We start from the raw sequence: 27,411 nt of genomic DNA, 5'->3' as shown, positions 1-27,411 counted from the left end.
ACAGATGCACACCACAACACCCGGCTATTTTTTTTTTTTTTTTTCAGTAAAGATGGGATTTCATCATGTCACTCAAGCTGGTCTCAAACTCCTGAGCTCAACTGATCCATTCACCTCAGCCTCCCAAAGTGCTGGGATTACAGGTGTGAGCCACTGCACCTGGCCTGAACCTGTATATTTTTTATTTCATTTTATTTTCTTATTATAATAGCTAAGCCTTCCAGTATGACATTAATAAGAACAGCGAAGACAACATCCTTGTAGGAGCTGTTTATAATCTTGAAAGGCACAAACCCAAATACCATAATCCCCAGTGCTGAAATCCTGAAAGATGAAAATCCCATAAATATAATTTTGGAAATAAAATATTAAAAATTCTTTGTGGAAGACAGTGTGGCAATTTCTCAAGGATCTAGAACTAGAAATTCCATTTGACCCAGCAATCCCATTACTGAGTATATACCCAGAAGATTATAAAACATTAAGTTATACAGACACATGCACATGTATGCTTATTGCAGCACTGTTTACAATAGCAAAGACTTGGAACCAACCCAAATGCCTATCAATGATAGACTGGATAAAGAAAATGTGGTATATATACACCATGAAATACTATGCAGCCATAAAAAAGGATGAGTTCATGTCCTTTACATGATGAAGGGATGCGGATGAAGCTGGAAACTGTCATTCTCAGCAAACTAACACAAGAACAGGAAACCAAACGTCGCATGTTCTAACTCATAAGTGGGTGTCAAACAATGAGAACACATGGACACAGGGAGGGGAATATCACACACTGGGGCCTGTTGGGGTGTGGGGAGGGATAGCAAGGGGTAGGGGGAAAGTTCACAATAAGAACTATATAAAAAAGAAAAATTGATTCTGAAGTGTGACATCATGTCCTTGAAGATACACGACATCATGACAGGACATCATATAAATGTCCTTTGCAAATGTATATTGCATTGTCAGAGACCCAGTTTCTTCAGGAGGAAAGATATGGATGTGAAAATAAAATCATAATTTATGAAAAAAATAAAAATAAGAAATATAAATTATTTCAAATGTATTTCCATTTTTAAAGGAAATTTATTTGAGAAACAAAACCATGGCAGAACGCTTCATAGTCCACTTTGCACAATAAAATAGGCAATAATAAGACATACTTTTGCAAGCATAAATGCTTAGGCATATTAACAACAGTTACACAGGTATAACAGTTAAGAGAAGATGAACTGTATTCATGAAGAAAAAGGTGAAACCAGCCTAAGCAAAACAATGAGGTCTTATCTCTACAAAAAAATATTAAAAAATCTATTAGCCAGGCTCGGTGGTTGGTGCCGGTGTTCCTAGATACTCATGTGGCTGAGGTGGGAGGATTCCCTGAACCCAGGAATTTGAGGCTGCAGCCAGCCATGATCACACCACTACACTCCAGTCTGGGCAACAGAACCAGACTGTCTCTTAAAAAAATAATAAAAGTCCAGGTGTGGTGGCTCACACCTGTTATCTCAGCACTTTGGAAGGCCAAGGCAGGCAGATCACAAGGTCAAAAGATTGAGAACCTGGCCAACATGGTGAAACCCCATATTTACTAAAAATACAAAAATTAGCCAGGCGTGGTGGCACATGTGTGTAATCCCAGCTACTAGAGAGGCTGAGACATGAGAATTACTTCAATCCAGGAGGTTGCAGTGACCCAAGATCATGCCACTGCACTTCAGCCTGTGTGACAGAGCAAAAACTCCATCTCAAAAAAAAAAAAGTCAAAAAACAAATGTATAAAAACATATCACTGTGGTTGGTAATTGTGTGCACATAGCTTTATAAGTGTGGCCATCTGAAATACTGTACTGAACAACGTTTTAATGAGATGATCAAAAACTGCTGCGTGTCACCACCATTTGTCCAAAGAGATAAGATCTCCAGAAATTTTATCTTTCACAAATGCAACTGTGCAGAAAGAACATCTCTCTGTTTATTGAGAAGGTTTCAGTGTTTTCATGTATCCACACAATGCTTGCATACAAAGTCATCATTGTGATAATGTACTTTAATGGAATTAAATTTCTGCTCCTAGGGAGCAGAAGCAATCTGTCCTAGCTGTCAGAGAGACCAATTGGCCTTCCATATTTGTTCTCACTAGGACTCTGGCCATTTGGATGGCACCTGCCAACACTGGGGGCAGATCTTTCCCCACTTAGTCTACCCAGACTCACATACAAATCTTCCCTGGAAACTCCCTCACAGTTATACCCCAAATAATGCTGTATTAGCTTTCCAGGTGTTCCTTTATCCATTCAAGTTGACACCTAAAATTAAGTTCATAAATCTACGTACTGTCAATTTGGCACCCAGGTAATCGCCTTAACTTGTAGTTAATTGGCAAATAAAGACAACAACAAAGTAATAGTTGTGCTTAACATTCTACAACCAATCTCGTATACAGCTGAAAACACAGTAATCTTCCCCGAGAATCCAGCTCTTAGGATTTCAACATTTGAGATTTTAATCTTTTGGGATTGTGATTTTGGGGATTTTACATGTTAGGGATTTTAGACTACAGGGATTTGGGCTTCAGAGATTTTGATCTTCTAAGATTTCAACATTAGAGAGTATGGAGTTTGGGATTGTGTCTTTTGGGAGCATAAGCCAAACCCCATTCTTGCCTAATTTCTTTCCCTCCTTAGGAAGAAAACATCCAGTTTCTCATTATATGTATATTGTCATCTGTAAGGATTTTTTTTTTTTTTTTAAATCTTTTCGTTAAGTTGAGGAAATTCTCTTCTATTCTTAGTTTGCTGAGAAGTTTTACAATATAAATGAATGTTGGAATTTGTTAGATGCTTTTTTGGTATTAACTGATGTTATTACTTTTCTTTCTTACCTTGTTGATGATGTAAATTACAATGGTTGATTTTCTAGTGTTTATCAAGCTTAAATTATCTGAAATAAATCCTACTTGTTATAGTGTATAATTATTTTTATATATTGCTGAATTCTGTTTGATAGTATTTTGCTAAGGATTTTGTATCTGTATTTATGAGACATATTGGTGTACAGTTTTCATTTTCTGTACTATGTTTGTTCTGGGTATCAGAGTAATTCTAACTTCCTAAAATTAATTGGGAAGTGTTCACTTCTTTATTTTCTAGAAGAGATTATGTAGAATTAGTGTTAATCCTCCTTTCAACCTTTGATAAAAACTTCACTGAAACTCTGAGTCTGGAGATTTCAGTTTTAAGGGTTTTTAAATTATGAGTTAAATTTCCTTAATAGCTAGAGGGCTGTTCAAATTGTATATTTTGTGGTGGGTGAGTTACGGTACATTTGTTTTTCTTATTCTTGTTTCTTACAGGTAAGATATTTTTCCCTCTAGTTTCTTCGAACGTTGTCTCTGTTTTTAGTTTTCTGCAATCTGCATAGCATATGTTGATGTCAGGTTTTTTTTTTTTTTATATTTTTCCTGCCTGGTGTTTTTTCAGCTTCCTGGATCTGTCATTTGGTGTTGGTCATTAATGTTAGAATGTTCTAGGTCATTGCTACCTCAAATATTTATGCTCCATTCTTTTTTCTTCTTCTAGTATTTTACTTATTTGCACATGACACCTTTCAAAATTGTCCCCGGGTTCTTGGATGTTCTGTTCTGTTTTATTTAGTTTTCTCTCTCTTTGCATTTCAGTTTGGGAACTTCCTAGTGATATGTCTTCAAGCTCATAGATTCTTTTCTCAGTCTATCAGTGAGCCCATTAAAGGCATTTTTATATTACTCTCATATTGTTTTTGAATTCTAGAATTTGTTTTTATTTCTTAGCAATTCTATCTCTGGTGTCTAGAGTGCTGATGTGCTTATCAAAGAAATTAATATCTAACATTTCCCTTAGTTTCTTTCTTAGGGTTTTATCTCTTTGCTTACATTACCCATCTGTTCTTGAATGCTGTCTACTTTTTTTTCCACTGAGCTCTTGATGCATTAATTATAATTATTTTAAATGCCTGTCTGATAAGTCAAACATCTGTGTCATGTCTGAGTCCATTTCTGTTTTTTACTATGTCTCTTAAGACTGTTTTACCATTTTTTTTTTTTTTTTGCCTTATCCTTTTTTTTTGTAGGAAGCTGGACATGTTGCATTGGGTAATAGGAACTGAGATAACTAGGCCTTTACCGTGAAGATTTATGTTAATGTGGCTGGTAACTGTGCTGTGTTTACTGTTTGCTGTAGCTGTAGGACCAGAGGTTTTGGCTTTCTCTAGTGTCCTTCATTTGGTATTTTTCCTTACTTATGTCTGGGCTGTGAACTTCCCAAGTATTTTTCTGTGGCTTCCTGCCCTAGTGAGACAGGAAAGCTAGAGAGGGCTAGCTGTGGACAGATGTCTTCTTGGCTTGAATAAGATTCTGGTACATTCTTTGTCTCTAGGTCTTTGTTGTGGAGACTTCTCTGGGTGATTATTCTTTTCTTCTTCTTGGATCTGAAAAAATGTTCACTTTAAATTTGTTCAGCTTGTTCATATGATTACATCAAGTGTTCTCTGTCCCCATATCTAACCACTAAACTAATAGGAACTCTGGTATCCTAACAGCACAAGATGCAAACTCTATCTAATCAGTGTTTTTTGCCCATTTAAAAAACTGGTTTATTTGTTTTCTTGATGTTGAGTTTCTTGCGTATTTTGGATAATAACCCTTTAGCAGACACATGATTTGAAAATATTTTCTCCCATTCTGCAGGTTTCTTTTTTATTGTGTTGAATATTTCGTTTTCTATGCAGATTACTTTAATTTCGGCCTACTTGTTTGCAGCTTCCACACACTGCACCTCCCTGTTACCTCTCTTCTGTGCTCAACTGGGTTTACAAAGAACTACTTGGGATATTCAGGCATTGTATTTGAACGATAAGTCTGTAGATACCAGTCTGAAGCTTAGAGGGAGAATTTGTTACCGTAGTACTGTAAACAAGTGAACAACCTGTCTGTACGTGATGTAGTGCCTAGGACGTGACTGGCTTAAAACAAAACTATGGAACATACAAGCCTTTTTTTGAGGTGTTACGTATTATTTCAGTGCAGTGGAGAACCAAACTTACATAGCCTTTTGCTAATGCAGGTAGTACCAAAAAGCACATGTGGCTTTAGCTTCCTTTACTCAAAATATGAACATTAAGTATTGTGAATTTCTCTGCCAAGTGGTTCAGAAATACTTATAAATAACCACATTAGAAAAAGAAATTGTAAACCACCTTGGTCAGTCTACTCTATTCTATGTTTATATGTTATTTTCTAAAGCAATCACTTCATAATTATGGGGTTTACAAAATGGCTGAGAAAGAAGAGGGAAGGCAAAATAGACTCTACTATATTACAAGGAACATCAGCATAAACTGTACAAAATCACATTGTTTCCATAACATGAACATAGAAAGCAGATTAGGTTTACAAATGACAGGACGGGGGTCCAAAGTGGCTCCCGCCGGAGCTCGTGGCGCTCGCGAAGGCGAGGTCATCAGTTCAAGGCTAACCTGAGCAACCTCATAAGCTCAAACTGATTGGCAAAAAAACAAAACAAAACAAAACAAAACAAAGCAAATGACAGGATGACATACTCTCTGCAATAGCCATAGACAGCAAAACACTTTAAAAGCAAAGGTAAAAAATTGTATAAAGAGAAAATACAAGCCTTTAAAATAGCATTATGCTAAGAGGTGAAGAAAACAAAAAATTCTTCTCTTGGTATATTACAATTTCTTTATTCATTGATAGGTACTTAGGTTGTTTATACATCCTGGTGACTGTGAATAATGCTGTAATCAACATGGGGGTATGATGCTGATTTTATATGATAAAATGTTTTTAATCATATAAAATGATAATATTTATGTAAAAGATAATATTTCAATATGTAATATAAAATTATAACTTATAAATATACTATACAATTACATATAATATAATATCTATATAAAAGATAATATTTTATAATATAAAATGACTTCAAAAATGCTGATTTTATTTCCTTCGGAGATATACCCAGCAGTGGGATTGCTGGAGTAGTTCTATTTGTAATTTTTTGAGGAACCTCCAAATAATAACTATACTAATTTACATTTTAACCAACAGTGTGGAAAGTTCCCTTTTCTCTATACTCTCACCAACACTCGTTATCTCCTTTTCTTTCTTTGTTTTTTTTTTCAATAATAACTATCCTAACAGGTGTGAGGTTACATCTCATTGTGGCTTTGGTTTTTATTTCTCTGATGATTTGTGATGATGAGCACCTGTTTGCATGCCTGTTGGCCATTTGTATGTCTTCTTTAGAAAAATGTCTATTCAGGTTCTTTGCTCATTTAAAAAATTGGGTTATTTGTTTGCTGGAGTTGCTCGTATATTTTGGATAATAACCTTTTATCAAATACGTGGTTTGCAAATATTTTTCTCCCATTCTGTAGCTTGCTTTTTAATTTGGGGAATTGTTTTATTTTTCTGTGCAGATTACTTTCATTTTTTAACTATTCACAATGATGCTTAATAGGTAAGAATGTTAAGAAGATGTTTTAAATGTACTGGATACAACACAAAGAAGAATCTAGTTTGGATACACAAATGACATGAATGCTTTTATATTATTTACAGGCACAATAGCTAAATCTTTTCACTTAATCCATTTACTCTTTGTAATGACCTTATGAAGTAGTTACTACCTTTATTTTTATTTTATGTGATGAGAAAACCAAGAGAGGTTAAGAAATTTTCCTCTGGTCTCACAGCTGTTAAATGATGGAGCTGGAAGTTGAACTCCATTAGATGGGCTCTAAAACTTGCTTGGTTAAACATTGCAATATGCAATCTCACTTTTTTGTTAGCTAAGCAATTCTAAAGGTGCACAAATTTGTGAACATGATACAAACACCAGCAGTAGGCTCATGATCTCTGTAAAAGTCCTAATAATAAAGCATATAAATTTTACCAGGCTATTTTGATGAACACTAGGTTTTCTATAGCTTTAAACTATTTAGTTAGACCCTTCAGATTGAAGATAGATATATTAAAACTGCCCACAAGGTAATAATACATGTAAGTGAGGAGATCATGAACTAAGGAAAATTAAGGTGAACTGAGAGTTAAGTTAGCATCCATGCTGCACACTGCCAGGCTGTGAGGCCAGAATCTGAGGCTAGCAGGGCATCCTTGATTCTTGTGCTCTAGGCATCTGGGAGACTGTTTTAAGAATAGATGGATCATGGACTTATCTGGGGTTGGGCATCATAACAGTAAATATAAAAAAGGAAACATGATGAATTTCCCAACTCACATCGCCTATAGGCAAAACTAGTAACTTAACGAGAAAGACACCTATTGTTTGAACTGGAAATGAAGAAAAAATTCTCCAGTGGTTGCTCACAGAGAGACCTTTGTGTCTTATCATGAAAAATATTCTCAACAACATCTGAGTGGCAAAAAGTAGGAGTTTCATAGGATAAGGCTCATGGCATGACAGCTAAAAAGTAATCCAGTGAAAGTGCTGACCTCATATGAGGTCTCCAGGCAAGATATTCCCATGACCCAGGCTTATGCTTTATTGTACCCTTTACTCCTAGGTTCTACCTAGAAGCATAAGGAGCTTAAATTTTATTGACTCACTTGTTTATTTTATTTAGCATGCCCAAATGTAATGATTAACGAGAGAGAGAGAGAGAGAGAGAGAGAGAGAGAGAGAGAGAGAGAGAGAGAGTGTGTGTGTGTGTGTGTGTTGTGTATTTTTGCGGGTGGGGAGATGAGGGAAAAGAAGGCAGGACTTAATAATCAGTCCTAATTTATCTACAACTTATATAATGTGAGACACTTCTGCATGACCTGCATTTCTGTTTTGCTTAAACACAAAATTAGGTCTAACAGTATTAGAAAATATGTAATTATTAGGAAAGAAGTGGCAGTGAGAAGCATAGAAAGCTAGAAATAGTAGCAAACTAACATTGGCTTGGATTGACCCTTTCTGTATGGAAAGCTCAAAAGGAAGTAATTGAACATATTTTTCGGTCATTTATTTATTTTGTGATCAGTCATATTTGGTAGCATGACAGATGGTGTCAGAGTTCTGCTGAAATAGAGTCAACTTTGGATAAGAGAATGTGTGAAAACTCAGTAGCTCCTCCCACAATAAATGTATTGATATTCAACAATTGCATTTAGCTTGTGGTTGGAAGTGTTAGTCTTTGGGGTTTGAGCCTCATTGCGGATATGAACACTTCCATAAAGCAGCACCAGATTAAGCTGTGATAAAGGAATTTAAATACTATCCACACTACTGAGTAAGGGCCTAGAATAATATTCTTTTTTAAAAAACCCGCTTTCTCCCCCATTATAATTGTAATTTAAGTTGGGAGTTTATCTTTTTCTGTGTAATCTAATTATTTTTTAATTTTGTGATTAAAATGATAGATTAAAAAATTTTAGTAGAATTATCCCAAAGTTACCAGTTTTCAGCTTCTATAAGTTCCTGTTCCCTAGTTTGAGCTCCAGTTTGGAAGGCCAATGCCATAGTTTTAGAAAGAGAAAACATCATATTTTAGGTGATTATAGAGGAAGAGTATATTTATTCTTTATTTTTTTGAGATGGAGTTGCCCAGGCTGGAGTGCAGTGACATGATCTTAGCTTATTACAACCTCCACCTCCCAGGTTCAGGCAGTTCTCCTGCTTCAGCCTCTGGAGTAGCTGGGATTACAGGTGTGCACCACCACACCTGGGTGATTTTTCAATGTGTACTTTTAGTAGAGATGGGATTTCACCATGTTCACAGGCTCATCTCGAACTCCTGACTTCAGGTGATACACCCACCATGGCCTCTCAGAGGGCTGGGATTACAGGCACGAGCCACGCGCCTGGCCTCCTCCACTCTTTAGAAATAATAAAATGTCAAAGAAATGCGGAGTACGTTGGATATGCTTTGGCTCTGTGTCCCCACCCAAATCTCATCTGGAATTGTAATCTCTCTGTGTCATGAGAGGGGCCTGGTGGGAGGTGACTGGATCATAGGTGGCAAACTTCCTCCTTGCTGTTCTCTTTGATAATGAGTGAGTTCTCATGAGCTTTGTTTTTTTTATTTGTAAAGCGTATGGCACTTCCCAGTTTGCTCTCTCTTTCTCTAGTGCTCTGCCATGATAAGAAGTGTTGGCTTTCCCTTTGCCTTCCACCATAATTGTAAGTTTCCTGAAGCTTCCCAGTCGTGCCTCCTGTTGTGCCTGCAGAACCGTGAGTCAATTAAACATTTTTACTTTAGAAACCAGCTAGTCTTGGGTATTTTATACTGCTATAGGGTTATAAAAATGGAATAATAAAACATGTACGTTTAAAGTCTCCAAGCACAGGGTTTTTTTTTCTGTTATTCTTCGTGTCACATTTGGTTCCTATAGGGAGGAATATGAATTACATAATGGATTAGTTCTATTATTCAAATCTTATACCTTTCAACAATGGGCTTTGCAAGGGGCCAAAGATTTTATTTCAGTAACAATCAGTACAACAAAATTCTGAATTGTGGATCGCTGTTTTATTGGAAACATCTGACTCATTGATTTTTATTGAATTTAAATCTCATCTCAAAATGAACTGAAGTCCTAAATCTTCCACATAGTATTTATTAACTTTTTTCCCTTTGATAAAATGCTTTAATCTCCCATTCTTAGAGCATCTCTAATTTCTACACTGTATTATAATTACCAATGCCTAGATCTCACTGTTCCTGTTGGATTGCATTCCTTTCAAAGCAAGACAAATGTTTGATTCAATTCTGACATTCTCAAAGATTAGCTAAGTATCCCCTAAAAATTTGTGTTCAATGGATATTTGTTGAGTGAATACATAAGAGTTGACCAATGTGGATAACGTAAGATAATGGATGAGAAAAAGAGATTCAGCTCTTAATCTACTGGAGAATTGGCTTAATATCATACATGGTGTATGGTGGGAACTACTGAAACACACCATAGGTAACTCAGATGTCACTCGTCCTTTTATTATCATCTTGAAACTATCTATCTGTGTTCTGCCTCATTCTAGTAAGAGAAAAACAAGCATTGGTTAGCGTAGAATCTACTGAAGATCTGCTAGGAAAAGCAGAGGACTGAGTTGTGTCATAAAAGAAATTTAAAACTTAGAAAAGTTCATATAGTGGCCTTTTTTGTTGTTCCTGGGTTCCTTTTGTCTTTTTTTATCTTTCCTTCCATAAAGCACTCAGATTTTCCTAAAAATAATCTCCTGCTCTCAAATGTTGCTCAAGTTTTACAAATCCCTCATCTTTATTATATGTGGAATTTGCTTCTCCTAACTTATACAGTGCCAGCAAAATGCCCTGTGGTAGCATCCTCCAACCTCACTAAAATGTATTGGGAAATGATATATATTCAATAATTCAAAGCCCCCTTTATTTATTTTTATTTTTTCCATAAGTTATTGGGACACAGGTGGTATTTGGTTACATGAATAAGCTCTTTAATGGTGGTTTGTAATATCCTGGTGTACCCATCACCCAAGCAGTATGCACTGCACCATATTTGTTGTCTTTTATCTCTCACCCTCCTCCCACTCCTGACCCCCAAGTCCCCAAAGTCCATTATATCATTCTTATGCCTTTGCATCTTCATAGCTTAGCTTCCATATATCAGTGAAAACATAAAATGTTTGATTTTCCATTCCTGAGTTACAAAGCCACCTTTATTTAAATGATTAAATATTATTAATAATTAAATGCATTAATAAAAATGAACATAATCAGATAATATGGCTGTCCTAGCCATGGCAGATGGAGTTCTTTAGTATACACAGAATTATTGCCATTTCTTTGCTTGGGAAAGTTAAAATAAGCCCTAGAACAATACAAATTATGGGTCATCTCAGGAGTCTTTCACTTTTTTGGGCCTAACTGGAAATAATTAGGGAGTTCCTGAATCTGTATGGATCATCATTTCAGGCTGTTCAAACGCCTCCACGTGTTTGCAGACTGCCAGTGGGAAGAAGTTGCCTGGATGTTGCTCAAGGAGAACAGAGGATGTAGTGAACCTCCTAAAGCTATTTTAAGTAGGATTTCATGGAGTAAAATTGAGATTTCCTGGGGCTCTCCTTTTTTCATAATTTGGTCATAAAATATCCCTACCCTCTACTTAAGAGCTGAAGTCAATTTAATGACTCTAAAGATAATTGAATTAGCAGTAACTTGTATAATACTTTGTTATTTTGATGACTATTCAGAACTAGTGATTTGAACACTATTCAGAACTAATGATTAAACAGACATTATAATTATTATTATTCTAATAAGCAGAGCTGATCACTCCATTTCTTAGAAGCTTTGTCTTGGTGCAGATGTGCAGAGGTTCACTTTGGTTTCTAATGGACCCTTGTCTTCCCATGGATGAGCCTGTTTTATGGCCAAGTCTGCCTTTCTCCTTCAGCTTTTCCTGCCTTAATTCTCTTCTGACACCTAGACAATTTTAGGCCATCAAGATTTGAATTTCCTTAGCCTTAACCCGGAAGAATGAAAGAGATCCCAGTTGGCTTTGGTCAGGGAACTGACCATGTGGATGTAATAGAGATGGGTCCATGAAGTTCCTTGCACATTATCAGAATCAAAAGCAGCCAAAGGGATGAACCAAGAGTTTCCACTGTTGGAAAACCCTTTCTACAAGTCTAGTTAGCACAGGGATCTCCTTTCCTTTATTTTAGGAAATGATCCAACAAGTTGGTAGCTGTAGAATGGTTAAAAGAGAACAGGCTGGCTAGGGGTCAAAGATGAGAAGGCAGGCAAGCTGTTAGAAGTATCCTTACAGCAATGAGAGATGCCTCTGCATAAGAGCCTCATGGTTCTGTAAAATCACAATTAAGTATCTTACCTAATACATGAAGTAAAATGGAAGAGCTGCCCCCCACCCCCCCCAACAAGAAACACACAGAAGCTACAAACCAGGGGTTACTTTTAGGAAATTTCTCTCCTTTCTACAGAGTTTCCCCATGAGTTTTTTCATTTGGTGCTATTACTGTTCTACTTTGTGAACTTAGCTGGGAGGCAAGCAAAGGTTCATTAAAGACCCTAAAGTTAAATCTATTTTATCTCTTATAAGGACTTAACTATTCGAGACATTCCAACAAAACTAAATAAGTGTTAAAAAGTCATTTCACCACACTGCCTTATGGATAACCAGAATGAATGTCAACTTCAAATTTGAAGGGCAGACCCTTCTCTATTTTAAGAAAGAAGTATTTAAAAGTAATTTACACTCGAATTATCTCAACATGAATGTCAGCTGCATTTAGTCCTCATTGCTGAAAAGGTGAATAAAGACAGCCACTAAACCACTGTGGTTGTTTTTAGAAATTTTTCTGTTACTAGGTCAATGGAAGCAAATTGAGACACCTTTGTTTCCATTGACTGATTGATTGAGACAGGGTCTCACTCTGTTGCCCAGGCTAGTGTGCAGTGGTGTGATCTCAGCTCACTGCAACCTCTGCCTCCCAGGTGCAAGCAATTCTCACATCTCAGCCTCCTGAGTAGCTGGGACTACAAGTGTGCACCACTACATCTGGCTTATTTTTGTATGTTTTTGTAGAGATGGGCTTTCTCCACGTTGGCCAGGCTGGTCTCAGAGCCAGATAGAAGAGCATTTCAGAGGACATGATAGCATAATGGATTACTAAATGCCCAGGTCCAGTCTGTCTCTCAAACATCTTCAGTGTTGGCAGGGGTGACAGTGAGTGGATGATTTGGATGTGCTTGCAGCACAGGGTGACAGTATCACCAAACTGGTCTGGAAACTGGAGTCCTCCTCAGCAGTGTCCACACAGAGGCCAATGCCTAAACCATGTATGAAGTTTGAGCCTCCTTCTCCCTTTTCTGAGGACAGACTGCAGCAGACACAGGAGGGAAGGTTGGTTGGAAGAGCTGAGGCAGAGCTCAAGTCTCTTGTACTGCATTTGTCCTTAAAGCCACACTCCTCACAAGACGTTTTTTAACTTCTTGTCCCCATGTTGGACCTTAGGTGCACAGAATCAAATTGACTCAATCAATCAACTTCCAGGATACTCACACAAAACACAATATCATTACTGTTCAAATAATAACTCCACGGCTACTGTTGTCTCCTTTTGTCTCTTTTTTCAGTTCCCACCTCTTTCTATGCATTGGCACCTAATCTGAATACTTAACTATCTGTCTCCCATCAAGGACTTAAAATACACATATTTCATAAATATATAAAGTATTGCTTAGGGTATAATTTTAAAATTCACACCAGTATATTATTTGGTATGAACTATACATACTGCAACTTTTAAGAATCACTTAGCCTTATGTTTTTGATATTTATAATGATAAATGTGCCTTGATTCTTCTAACTGCAGTATAGTATTCCATAGCGTAGTTACAGCACAATTTCATTATTCCTCCACTGACCAGCATTTAGATTATTTCTAAAATTTTGTTACTATAAGTTTTACAGCATGAACAATACTCTAACAAGCAACTGTGTACATGTTTTCCGTGAATTTGTGCTGTATTTTCTCTAGGGTAAATGGCAAGAATTAAGATTTCTGAGTTTTGAGGCATATGTATTTTTTTTTTCATTTTTTTTTTTTTTTTTGAGACGGAGTCTTACTCTGTTGACAGGCTGGAGTGCAGTGGCGCAATGTCAGCTCACTGCAACCTCCGCCTGGGTTCAAGCGATTCATCTGCCTCAGCCTCCCGAGTAGCTGGGACCACAGGCGTGTCCCACATGCCCAGCTAATTTTTGTATTTTTAGTAGAGACGGGGTTTCACCATGGCCAGGATGGTCTCGATATCTTGACCTCGTGATCCGCCCGCCTCCGCCTCCCAAAGTGCTGGGATTACAGGCGTGAGCCACCACGCCCGGCAGAGGCATATGTATTTTCAAATTTGTTTTTCAGAATGGCTGTGCCAACCTTTTTTCCTGTCTGGAGTACAGGACAGTACCCAAATAAATTCACGTCCAAATAACAGTCATCTATTATGATTGATTACGGTATTATGTGGTTATGATATTATCTAAGGCCAGGTAGTTTGAAGTTCTTGACAAAGCCTTTCCATGGGATTAATCTTGATCACTGGTGAAGCATTTCTAGGTGACCATAACAAAGGCAAGACAGAAATGGAATCAGCCACCACGTAGTGCTGCATTTGTCAGTGTGTTGGTGTTATGAGGAAGCTGATGGAATTTGACTCATCACATTATGCATTGACTTCACACCAACTCTCATGCCCCAACTTATGGCCTAGCCAGTCCTTTCAATCTGCTGGCAGCCAAGCAGGATGCTCTAAAGAGTTGGCAACTTGCTGAAGTGAGCAACCACCTCTGCCAGAAGGCTTGAATTAAGCAGCTACATAGAAAGCAGCTATGAAAGATTCATCAATCACAGGATGTCTATTACTGGAATTAAAACACCTTCTAACAGTGGCATAGATTTGCATTGATTGCTCTAGGCTGTGAGTAGCACCCTGCCTTTCCTGCTTGCCCTGCACTGCTTCTCTGCCTTTGGACTGAAAGCTCAGATGTACGGGCTGATTTCCTTTCTTTCATGGAGTCTGCTTCTGCAATGCAGAGACAATGGGATATTAAATGGAATACAGATATGTCAGGTGCTGTGATTGGTGTGCAGTCATTAAACTTAATATAATTGCTGACAATTCTTTGACAATTAAAAATGGGAACATATGATTTGACAAAGGCATTTTATGCTAATTCAGAGTGTCAGTGGCAAGCTGGGAGCTGCTGTTTGGCACTTAAATATGGTATACAGAAACAAGCAAAGGCAATGTCTGAAATTAGGACTTTCAAAAATAGGAATAGTGGCTGTATTTACATAATTGTCTCCCATGTCACTGTTCTGTGTCCTCGTGTAGCTGAATGAGGAGTTGTAGTTTACATTGAGGATAGTCTTATTGGAATTAGAAGGATTTTTCTCTTGTCTATGAAGTACGTTATGATAGTCTTTTGGGGTCTTCTCAAAGTACCCTAAATTTCACAACTAATAATAATGATTGATAATTTGTTATTAATAATTATATCCACTATTATAATTGATAATTTTTTTATTGCTATTGTAATTGATAATTGTTCAATTGCTATTGTAATTAATTGTTGAACATGTATCTGACATAGCATTACTATATATATATATATAGTCACTGAATCCTTAAAATGATTTAAATTCTGAGTATGATTATGCCCATTTTCAAGACACGGAGACTACATAAACAATTTAAATTGATTTCTTGGTGCTAAGGTGGCAAGTGCTAAAATTTTCCTGGGAAATGTGAATTTGTCACTCCTAATTTGTCAGACGCATCCAAGAGGAGGTAAAAATGCCAGAAGGAGCTAAAATTCACCTGGCATTACCAAAGATGAACTTCTCTCCAGATTTACATAGGCTCTCCTCAACTTCTGTGTAGCTTCCTGTTGTGTAATCTCTACTTTTATACATTTTATACTGTTACCTTAGGTCACTTTCATATGTCACAGTCAGACTTTTTCACGTGGTCAATGATTATTTTAAACTATAATATGGCAGTGCCAAACATATGTTTACAGTTCAATTTCAGGACAATTGGAACTTTTGTCCATATAGCAGTGTCTATTTGTGTAACTTAAAATATTTTCTTTATTTTAAAAATAAAAATAATAATAATAAATCCAAGCTCTATTACTTAATAATAATGAAAGAAAATTTCCTAGTATGGTCATTACGACAAGAATAAATGTCATTGGCCTGAATTGAGTGTTCAATGGATAAATGCATGGTTTACTGAAATTACATCTACATGCATTTCTGCATTTGAAAATATAACATGTAGTTTCTTGTTTTATTCAGAAAAAGCCATAAACATGCTTTTTGCATTAGAGTGCTTTCCTCTCCTAGGAACACCTTCCCACTAATAAGATCTCTCTGCACCCCAAAGCTTTGTCCTTTCTGGGAAAGTTGCTTTCAGCCCACTTGTCACTTTACTGGAGGCTCAAGGCTAAACAATAGGATGAAACGTGACATACAGGAAGCAGCCCTAAGACTGGATGCAGGAAAGACCAAACCACAGAGTGGAACAATGGACAGAATGTAACTGCCGTCATGTTCACGAAGGGACTTGAATGTTGTTGATTTGTGAAATATGGCAAATCCCCAAACGTTTTTTGATATAAGTTAAAGTATAAATATGTTTCTTGATTTTTTTTTTTTTTTTTTTTGAGATTGAGTCTTGCTCTGTCACCAGGCTGAAGTGCAGTGGCACAATCTTGGCTCACTACAACCTGTGCCTCCCAGGTTTAAGTAATACTCCTGCCTCAGCCTCCCAAGTAGCTGGGACTACAAGTGCATGCCACCACGCCCAGTGAAGTTTTGTATTTTTAGTAAAGATGAAGTTTCACCATGTTGATCAGGATGGTCTCGATCTCTTGACCTTGTGATTCACCTGCCTTGGCCTCCCAAAGTGCTGGGATTAGAGGCATGAGCCACTGCGCTCTGCTTTTTCTTTTTTTTTTTTGAGTCAGGGTCTTACTCTTTTACCCAAGCTGGAGGTGCAATGGCATGACATGATCTTGGCTCTCTGCAGTCTTGACATCCCAGGCTCATATTCCAAGGCTGGTCTCAAACTCCTGGGCTCAAGTGATCTTCCTCCCTTGGCTTCTCAAAGTGCTGGGATTACAGGTGTGAGCCACAATGCCTGGTTGGTTTTTAAATTATTTTTGATACTTCTCTTTCTCTTACCTTATATCTCATCGGATAAAAAAAAACTTTGAAATATAACTACGTTTTATCAAATATAATTGCTTCTTCATGCCTCCACTGTAAACTGGATCCAGCCACCAGTGCCTCTCATCTGAATGACTGAAACAGCCTATTTCATCCTTGCCTTTCACAGTCACTTCAGCCAAAATGGATCTTTTCAAAGGGAGTTGGGTTTTGTTCCTCTGCTTGAAAGCCTCCAGTGGCCATTCTTCTTACTCAGGCAAAGGCGTTGAAATAGCTTATGGGTCCCTATGTGCTAGAGCTCCTATATATCCTACAGCCCACTGCCCTCAGTCCTCTCTGACCTCTTTTCACACTACTCTCTCCAGGTTTCCAACTCTGACCACTGCTAGGACACTGGTCTCTCTGTTTCACCTCAAAAGAGAAGGGCCAGTCACAGGCTGCCTTTAGACGGGCTGCCCCTGGATATCCACAGGACCGGCCTCTTTACTGTTTTTACATCTCTGCTCACCATGAATAACTAACTGCAGTCTACCCTGACCACTCTTTAAAAGATAACGCTTTTCAAAAAATAACGTTTTTTTCAAGAGTGGTCAGGGTAGTTAATTTTTAGAGTGGTCAGGATAGACTTCATTTGGACTTCATTTAGGCAGTCAGGTGCAGTGTCCTTAGAAATACAAACTAAATAGCATTGCAAACAGAATATAAATAAAAATCTCCTTTAAAAACATGTCCCTGACAAAAAGATAAGTGAATATCTTTTAAATAAGGCATTTAAGAAATGAATACAAATTGAATATGGAAATAACTGTGCATATTTGTTTGAGGTTGGGACATAATAGAAATTAAAATCAGTTGGGCTGTATGTGGTATTTCCCCTAAATGATTTTTAATAATTTTTGTGTTTTTTTTTGGTAAGTTGCACTTTTTAATTCCTGAAACCAAAAATAATATATCCTGTTTCTACAAAAATAATTTTTTAAAGTGTAATGTTAGATTTACAGAAAAGTTGCTAAGATAGTACACAGAGTTCCTATATGATAGTACACAGAGTTCCTCTGTGGGGGTATATGCCCCACACCATTTTCCTCTAGTTTAACATCTTACATTAATATGGTACATTTGTCACAACCAATGAGCAAATATTGTTACATTATTATTAACTGAAGGTTATACTTCATTGAGATTTATCAATTTTTACCAAGTCTCGTTTTTCTGTTCTAGGATCTACTATAAGATACCACATTGCGTTTCATCTTCATCTCCCTAGGCTCTTCTTGACAATGAAAAATTCTCAGACACTCCAAATTTTTGATACCCTTGAAAATTTTGAGGCATACCGGTTGGTTGTTTTATAGAGTATCTCTTCATTGGGATCTGTCTGATGTTTTTCTCAATATTAGGCTGCGATAATATGTTTAGAGGGTGAAAACCACAGAGGTAAAGTTCCATCTCATCACATCATACTGAGGACACATTCTGTCAACATGACTTATCATGGCTCGTGTTGTCCTTGATCACCTGGCTGAGGTAGTGTGTGTCAGATTTCTCTACTGTAAAATCACTCTTTATTTTATTTTTACTTTCCAAACTGTATTTTTCAAAAAGATGGCACTGCGATCAGCTCACACTGTTGGAGTGGGAAATTAGGCTTCCTCTCCTGGGGTACAGAGTATCTACCTAAATTGTTTGAAATTCTTCTGCATAGGAAATTCTCTTTTTTCCTATTTATTCAGTCATATATTTACATCAGTATGGACTCACTGCTTTGTATATTATACTTTGGGTTATAATCCAATACTATGGTATTTATTTGTTGTTCACATTGTTCCAGCTTTAGCCATTGGGAGTTCTTTCAGTTGTCTTCTGTATCCCTTTGAGATATGCAGCCATGGTGCTGCATGAGTGCATGTTCCTGTGTTTAACACTTTCTTACTTTCTGGCAGAACAAAATGTCTCAGTCTTATCATGTATATTTCTTGCCCCAGTCCTAGAGTCAGCCATTTCTCTGAGGACCTTTGGTTCTCTGTAATGGACACTGAGATAGATCAACATTTAGGTTGCTTATTGCTACTGGGATATGATTGCTTTTAGGCCCACTTATCTTCAGAGCAAAAGAATATACCAACCACTCTTTTTGAACATTGTCCTTACACACCAAGTCCTCATGTTCTTCACTCTATTTTAGTCACTATAGGGAAACTATATCACCCGATTAAATCCTATGGACTCTGTTTAATTATTTGTACATGTATGCATGCATTTAAGAAAATATAAGTGAATCAACATTAGTTCACAAATGAAAAAAAAATAGCATCCATGGTGATTTCACTTCCCTGGGGGTGAAATTTGGTGAAGAGGTCAGCAGCATCACTTTCAAGTGGAAAGCACAGGGTTGTCATTTGCAGTGCCCTTAGAAATAAAAACTAAATGTCATTACAAACAAGATATAAATCAAAATCTCCTTTAAAAATCTGTCCCTGACAAAAAGATAAGTAAATATCTTTTAAATAAGGCACATACTTAAGAAATAAATACAAGTTGAACATGCAAATAACTGTGTATATTTGTTTGAGGTTGGGGCATAATAGAAACTAAAGTCTCTTGGATTATGGTATTTCCCCTAAATGTTTTTAAAATAATTTTTGGATTTTTTTTGATAAGTCACAGTTTTTAATTTCTGAAACCAAAAGTAACACATGCTGTTTCTTAATAGTTTATTTTTGCATTACAACCTTAAAGAAATATCTGTTTCAATAGTTATAGATTCATGACATCTTAAATGGCTACATATATTCTTGTGCATCATATAGTATTATAACTAATTGATCAAGTCATTTATGTTGTTGTTATTGTTGTCTGAGATGAAGTCTTGCTCTGTCGCCCAGCCTGGAGTGCAGTAGCAAGATCTTGGCTTACTGCAACCTCTGTCTTCAGGGTTCAAGTGATTCTCCTGCCTCAGCCTCACAAGTAGCTGGGATTACAGGTGCCCACCACCACGCCTGGCTAATTTTTTGTATTTTTAGTAGAGACAGGGTTTCACCGTGTTAGCCAGGATGGTCTTGATCTCCAAACCTCGTGATCCGCCAGCCTCAGATTCCCAAAGTGCTGGGGTTACAGACCCAAGCCACTGCACCAGGCCCAATCAAATCACTTTTTTTTTTTTTTTTTTTTTTTGAGACGGAGTTTCGCTCTTGTTACCCAGGCTGGAGTGCAATGGCACGATCTCGGCTCACCGCAACCTCCGCCTCCTGGGTTCAGGCAATTCTCCTGCCTCAGCCTCCTGAGAAGCTGGGATTATAGGCACGCGCCACCATGCCCAGCTAATTTTTTATATTTTTAGTAGAGACGGGGTTTCACCATGTTGACCAGGATGGTCTCGATCTGTTGACCTCGTGATCCACCCGCCTCGACCTCCCAAAGTGCTGGGATTACAGGCTTGAGCCACCGTGCCCGGCCTCAAATCACTTTTAATGGACATTTATGCTGTTTTTCACAATGTGCTCAACAATACCTCACTGAACAACCTTGACTATTATTTGCCCAAATATATTTTTTAAAGGACATATTTTTATAAATGAAATTTCTGTGACAAGGTAGATATGTAAAAGTTTTTATTCAGTTTTCTAAAGCGCTCTTCAGAAACACATCCAATTGAGACTGTATCACCAATTCATGAAAGTGACGAATCCTTCACATGTGTACTAATTGTGTTTTTTAATGCGTACTAATTCTTCACATTTTTGCAAATCTGAATTTTAACTGTTTTTTTATTAGTGAGTATATTTTCGCAATAAGTTGGCTATTTCACTTTCTTGGTTAATTGCCTTTACGACTTTCTATGCTACTTTTATATTGTGATTGCTAACTAGATTTTTTTCTTATTGCTATGTAAGAATTAATTGTATATTTAAGATAACAATGCTTGGCCGGGCGCCGTGGCTCACGCCTGTAATACCAGCACTTTGGGAGGCCGAGGCGGGTGGATCACGAGAGATCGAGACCATGGTGAAACCCCGTCTCTACTAAAAATACAAAAAATTATCTGGGCATGGTGGTGCGTGCCTGTAATCCCAGCTACTCAGGAGGCTGAGGCAGGAGAATTGCCTGAACCCAGGAGGCGGAGGTTGCGGTGAGCCGAGATGGCGTCATTGCACTCCAGCCTGGGTAACAAGAGTGAAACTCCGTCTCAAAAAAAAAAAAAAAAGATAACAATACTCTATCTTCAGTTGCCAGTGCTTTTCTAGGGTTTCATTTGATTTTTGATCTTCTGTATTTTTTCTTTTCTTTCCCACAAAGTTTTCATTTTATTCTATCTACTTAATCATTCCTTTATGATTTCTGATACTGAAATCATGGTTTACAAAAAAAAGAAAAAATGTTCTGTCTTAGTTCATTACTAAGATTAAGAATATTTATTAAGAACATGTGTTTATGCTTTGGAGCATATTTTTAATTGTTATAAAATTTTAAAATATAAACTGTTTTCAGGAAACCCCTTAGCCTACTTATGTATTGCTTAAAGAGGATTAAAAAGCACTTTGTATTTTTTATCTTCTTAAAATTATTTATTTTATATTAATGTAGATGTTTAAAAACAATTACACACTGATCATATGAACATAAGTATTTTGTTCTTAATATTTTTTCCATCAGAAGAAACTGAATTATTCATTTCTGTTATTGAAAAAAAAATGAGCAGTTTTTAAAAGAGGCAAAATTAATATTTTATTAAATGGGAAAATTTCTGTATCCAGTTCACTTTGTTGAGATGAGTAGAATTATACATTATTACTGGCAAAGAAAAGAGCAAAATGATGTTATATAAATTCACATTAATACTTGAGAGTTACTATAGAATCATGAATCAAACAGGCTTACTCGTATTTATTAGTGGCTTTATACTAGATTCTTCAGTTTTTGTTGAAAGGCATAGTCCAAGTGTTGCCCGTTAACGGGCACCCTGAACCTAGAGCTCCATGTTTCTTCTTCCGTATCTCTCATGTGGCAGGATAGAGGAGAACAGTAATCTCCAACAATTGTCTATTTTTTAATCCCTATCCCAAAAGGATGTTTTCTGGTAAAAGGATGGGAATGATACATAGAACCCTTAGGGAAGTGAGCCAAAGAAGACTGAGAATTAGTGAAGTCACGGTGTGGGATGAACACTCTACCTGTGTGAGTTCTCCTTGCCCCCTGAGTTCCTCTGGATCCCTGAGTCCAGCCACCTTCAATGAGTGGCACTCAGTTACTGCCATGGGGCAGCTAGCAGAGCACCAGCTAGCGGCTACTGGTGGCCTGGCTTCTTGGAGCCTTCACTGGAAAATAAACTGAGCACACAATGGGCAATCTTTTAAATTCCGTTCCAAATAATTATATTTAAGAGTAGAGATACAGTGCTCAACAGGGTGGAGCTGAAGAGCCCTGAATTAGCCACATCAATCCACTCAAGGGATGGTTATGTTCCCTACTGAAGAGGAAAGCCTTCCAGAGTGAAGAGCTTTATCTTCTGTTTAAAAACTCTATGGACAAATCCATCAGGCTATTTGACAGGTAAATTAAGGAGGGTTGCTGCTTCCAGGGAGCCCAAGTCATATTCCAACCAGGCAGCAACAAATCACAGCCCATTCCATCCACTGGGCTTCCCCTTCAGGAGCTTAACTGGCTTAAAAACCAGCCTCACAATTTATGCCTCTCAGTCTGCCTTGATATCCCAGCCAACTCTCTGAGAGTCACTAACAGCTGCTGCCACCTATCCTGGATGTGGAGGCTATTCCTGGAATGGGCAGGCTTTTCTTCTTGCACAATGCACCCCAAGGGTAATTCATTCATTCCTAGGGCTTGGGGGAAGCTGTGGTGCTTATCAGGGACAGCTTGGTCACTGGTGGACCAAGTGAAGTAAGTGAATTCCTTTCAGGGACAGAGAGACCCAATACTTTACTCACTTTCACTATAATAGGAGAGAAAAACATAACTCTAGCCAAGGTGGAGAAGAAAACTACAGAGGTCACCTTCCCAAAGAGATACTCTGTTGGCTGCAGGAGAAGAATTAAATAAACAAATTCTGTATCAGATATTTGTTAAGCGTGTAGTGGATTACATTGCCTGAGATGTAATGGTGAATAATCATTTGTGGCCTTGTCCACAAGGAATAAAATCCTCATGCCCCATGTGTATGATTTTAATGTGCCAATATATAATTAGATTGCTAATTAAAGGCAATGTCCTGGTCCCTGCAGATAAATAAATATAAATGACGTATATTTTTTCCCAGGTCTCCATCCCTTCATAGCTATAGCTTCCCTAGTACTTTTCATGAGCTATGCCCGGCAGGCCACACTTGCTGTCTAATTTAAGCCTTGTTTGGCACTATCAGTTATGTATTATTGGGCTGATTTCACAGGTGAGGGGTTCAATGCTCAGTATCTTTCATCTACTCCTTCTTCCTCTCAACTGATATTGAGTGTCTACTATGTCACAGGCACTGTTCTGGGATCTAGAGGTCTGGGGGTCTCCAAAGTCCCTCACCCCCAGGCAATGCCTCTCTTCACAGAACCTCTTTTCTCCAGGTAGGTCTGCCCCATTCCATGCTGGACCTGTAGGCTGAGGCTGGATGGAAGTTCTCAGAGCAGGACTCATCACCACACAGAACCCTGTTTCTATGGTGGCAAATGGTATTGTGGCTTTGGGTTCCCATTTGAGGAGCAGGACTTTGATGTAACTCCTTTGGGTCCTCACTTTGCTCTGAGGAGCCTGACACATTGTCTTGATAAGCTGCTGAACGTTCCACTGGGGCTTATACTGAGGTGCTGTCTGGCTCTTGGCAATCCTTGCAGGGGCTTGATGGGTGTCCTCTCATCCTTCAGTTCCATATCGGGATCCATCCACCCTTCTCCACCTCCCTGGATGGTCTGCTCACAGAAGGGTCCTGTGTGTTGTCCCTCCAGACTCCCAGTCATAAACAAATGTGCAGAAACCTAGGGCTCATTCCTAACTCCCCACTCTCCTGCATCCCATATGCAATCCACAAAAACTGCTTATTTCATCCTTAACATAACCCTGTGTCTAGCCATTCTCTTTATCTCCTGGTCCAATGTACTTTCATCACTCCTTGAGGTACCAAGATGGCCCCAGATCAATCTCACTGTAGTCACCCAGGCACCCTCCAGTTTTTTCCTCACCTGCAGCTAGAGTGGCTTTGTTTAAACACAGATCTGAGGACTACCCTCCTCTTCCTCACCACTCCACCGCGCTTCAACTCTTTAGTACCTTTCTCTTCTCCTTAAGATAAAAAGATAAAAACAAAACTCTTTAACTTTCTTTCCTTTGGTCAGTCTACCTTTTTGTTGTTGCTGGTGTTTTATTTTTTAAGTAAACAATAATAGAACACTTGTAGATTCATATAAAAATTTCAAATATAGTACAGATGACTCCTAGATACCCCTTGCCCAGTTAACATCTTAAATTATTCTGGGGTGCATTGCCAAAACTAACAAATTAGCATAGGTGCATTACTAATAACTAAATTCCAGACATTATTGGAATGTCACCACGCTGCCATTAGCCTAATTTGGTTTGATCCAGGGGACTATAGAATTTAATTCTCAATCTGCGATGATTTTTCTTTTTGAGAAAAAGAGGTGCTATTAATAATTACTAGGGACAGCAGGTGCAGATGGGAATTGCCCCATGTCACTTTATTTAGAAGCAGGAAGACAGGGCTCCTCTACCTTCAACTCCACTCCACATTCTCAGTGCTCCAGACATGCCAACCTTCTTTTACTCTTGCTACTCATTTTCCCTTCTCATGAGCTCTTCCAGCTCATCTTCACCTGGCCGATGGCTGTAGACACATCCTCACACAAAAATTCCCTGGCCTCCTGAACTAGGTCAAATGACTGTTCTCACTTTTTTAAATCTAGCATTGCCTTCCCCTCCTCTCCTCCCCCATCTCCTCTCTTCTCCTCTCTCTCTTTTCTTTTTTTCTTCCCTTCCCTTCCCTCCCCCATCCCCTCCCCCTCCCCCCTCTCCCTCACCCCTCTCCTCCCCCCTCCCCTCCCCCCTCCCCTCCCCTTCCCTTTTTCCATTCCATTCTACTCCATGAGATTATTTGATTGAATTCTACCTTCCTTATGAGCCTGTAAGCTTCATGAGGGAAGGGGCAATGTTTCATTTTTCCATCCTTTTTCTCCTCTGTGCCAAGAACACAGAGTGGGCATTGATATGAATAATTCCTTGTTGAATACCTGAGCAAATGTGCCTCTGACACTGCAGTGCCATTCAGCACATGCCATAAGGTTCTCTGAAGAGCAGCTCTGTCTGCCTAGCTCCATCCTCTTCCACCAGCCTTCCCTGTGTGCTTATATCACTCTAGTGGAAATGTCTAGTTTTCAGGCTTTGTTCATGATACACACTGGATATATACACACGTTATTATTCAGTGAATAAATGTTTGTATTTATACACTCATCTTTGTACCATGACCTAGTCAGGAATCTTCCAATTGTATGTGACAAGTCCCTATTCAAATTACTTTACCAAAAACTATGTGGAAGGTGGAAGTAAGTAGTGAGTCACGTAAAAGGGAAATCGAGGGGCCGGATCATTTCCATTCTGGCCTTGATTTGGGTACTTAGATAGAGACCACCAGGAGGCTATCTCATTCCCCCTCGTTCAACTCTGCTCACTTTGCATTGACTCCATGCTCAGGCAGATTTTTCTTGTGTGGTGAAAATGACCAGTGGCCATTTCAAGCTCATAAGGTCTTTGAAAGTCAAAGTTCAGAAGATAGCAATGTCTTACGCTGTCAGTATGAACATCCATTCCCCACAAAAGACTCTGATTGGTCAGGTGCACTGTCTCACGCCTATAATCCCAGCACTTTGGGAGGCCAAGGTGGGCGGATCACAAGGTCAGGAGTTGGAGACCAGTCTGATCAACATGGTGAAACCCCGTCTCTACTAAAAATACAAAACTTAACTGGGTGTGGTGGCACATGCCTATAATCCCAGCTACTCAGGAGGCTTAGGCAGGAGAATTGCTTGAACTGGGGAGTCAGAAATTGCAGTGAGCTGAGATTGCACCATTGCATTCTAGCCCAGGCAACAGAACGAGACTCTTTCCTCAAAATAAATAAATAAATAAATAAATAAATAAATAAATAAATAAATAAATAAATAAAAATAAATAAATAAAATTCTGATTTGGTCTTGCTTGGCTAACAGGCCCATCTGTGAATCAGTCTCTGTGGCTGAGAAGTGATTTTTGTTAATTGGCCAATGGAAATAACATACTCAGCTCCCCCTGGAGGAGGAGGCCCAGATATATGATTCATGTTCCTGCTCGGTGGAAATGGGACTGGTGGAAAAGTAGAGCTGCTCACTATAATCCCTGGCTTCCGGAAGCCTCACGATAAGAAATAGATTTCTAACCTCTCTCTCTTACTTGTTTCCACTAATTTAAAATAATTTAAGTTGCATGTAGCAATAAATCTCCTCTTTTTCTGATGAACACCTTTATTGAAGCAAATATTTGATGCAGTATTCATTAATGATTTGTATGCAAAATACCATCAAGGTCAATTTTCTCTTTTCTTTAAGTTAAAACCAACTTTTAACTTAAAAATTTCTGGTGTTTGGGCTCAGTGTTCCATATTTTACTTTGTTTTCTGGCAGTAGAAAAGAAAGTTAAACTGACTCTGTAGCATCCCTTTAGAGTAAAGGGATTTTCAAAGCGTTATTTTTAAATTTTTGGTTTTTAAATAATATAACAAGGAAAGAAATTCTTGTTTTCCAGATTAATCAGAGAATGACATGCTATGATTATTTTAATATTCTGGTTAACTTAGAGTTACCCAAAATACCCTTCATGGATGTTTTACAAAAATAAAGCTTGAAATTATTGAATGTTTGATATGTAATTTAGGAGAGGCTTAAGACACATTTAGGTTCTTTAATTTGAGCAGCACAGTCAGAGAACTGTGAAAAAAGTTTGGATTTTATTGTTTAAGTCGGGGGGCCAGCAAATGTTTTCTGTAAAGGACCAGATAATAAATATTTTAGACTTTGCAGGTCATGTGTTCTCTAGCTTTACTCCAAAAGGTGGCAGGCCAGGCGCAGTGGCTCACACCTATAATCCAAGCAATTTGGGAAGCTGAGGCGGGTGGATCATTTCAGGTCAGGAGTTCAAGACCAGCCTGACCAACATGGTGAAACCCTATCTCTACTAAAAATATAAAGAATCGGTTGGGCGTGGTGGCACATGCCTGTAGTTCCAGTTACCTGGGAGGCTGAGGCAGGAGAATTACTTGAACCTAGGAGACAGAGGCTGTAGTGAGCTGAGATCTCACCACTGCACTCTAGCCTGGGAGACAGAGCAAACAAACAAACAAACCAGGCAAACGGCAAAAGCAGACATAGACAATAGGTAAATGAACTGTGTGCAGCTGTGTTCTAACAAAGTTTTGTTTATAGATACAAGCAACAGGTACCTTTGGCCAGGGCCATAGTTTGAAGACCTCTGGTTGAGATTCTGCATACACAGAATTTATGGTTGTTATCTTGTGGTCATAATAAAATGTCACCTAGTTGTTTGCAGTGTTCTTTCATAGCATGGTTTAAGGAAGTGAGTCTTATTTATTTTATTTTATGTTTTGAGATGGAGTTTCGCT

General features: G+C 38.1%; 1 long non-coding RNA gene across 1 annotated transcript in view; it reads left to right on the top strand.

Annotated features, from left to right (window-relative positions):
- Positions 1-27,411, top strand: part of LOC144576833 (uncharacterized) — a 276,348-nt gene that overhangs the window by 177,603 nt on the left and 71,334 nt on the right. Inside the window, exon 2 of the long non-coding RNA XR_013519410.1 lies at positions 9,146-9,248. This is a non-coding gene — a long non-coding RNA (uncharacterized LOC144576833). The remainder of the gene's footprint in view (positions 1-9,145; positions 9,249-27,411) is intronic.

This window comes from Callithrix jacchus, chromosome 6 (assembly GCF_049354715.1).
Source record: "Callithrix jacchus isolate 240 chromosome 6, calJac240_pri, whole genome shotgun sequence".
NCBI lineage: Eukaryota > Metazoa > Chordata > Mammalia > Primates > Cebidae > Callithrix > Callithrix jacchus.
The sequence above is the reverse complement of the archived record's forward strand: the minus strand, read 5'-3'. Positions and strand labels throughout refer to the sequence as shown.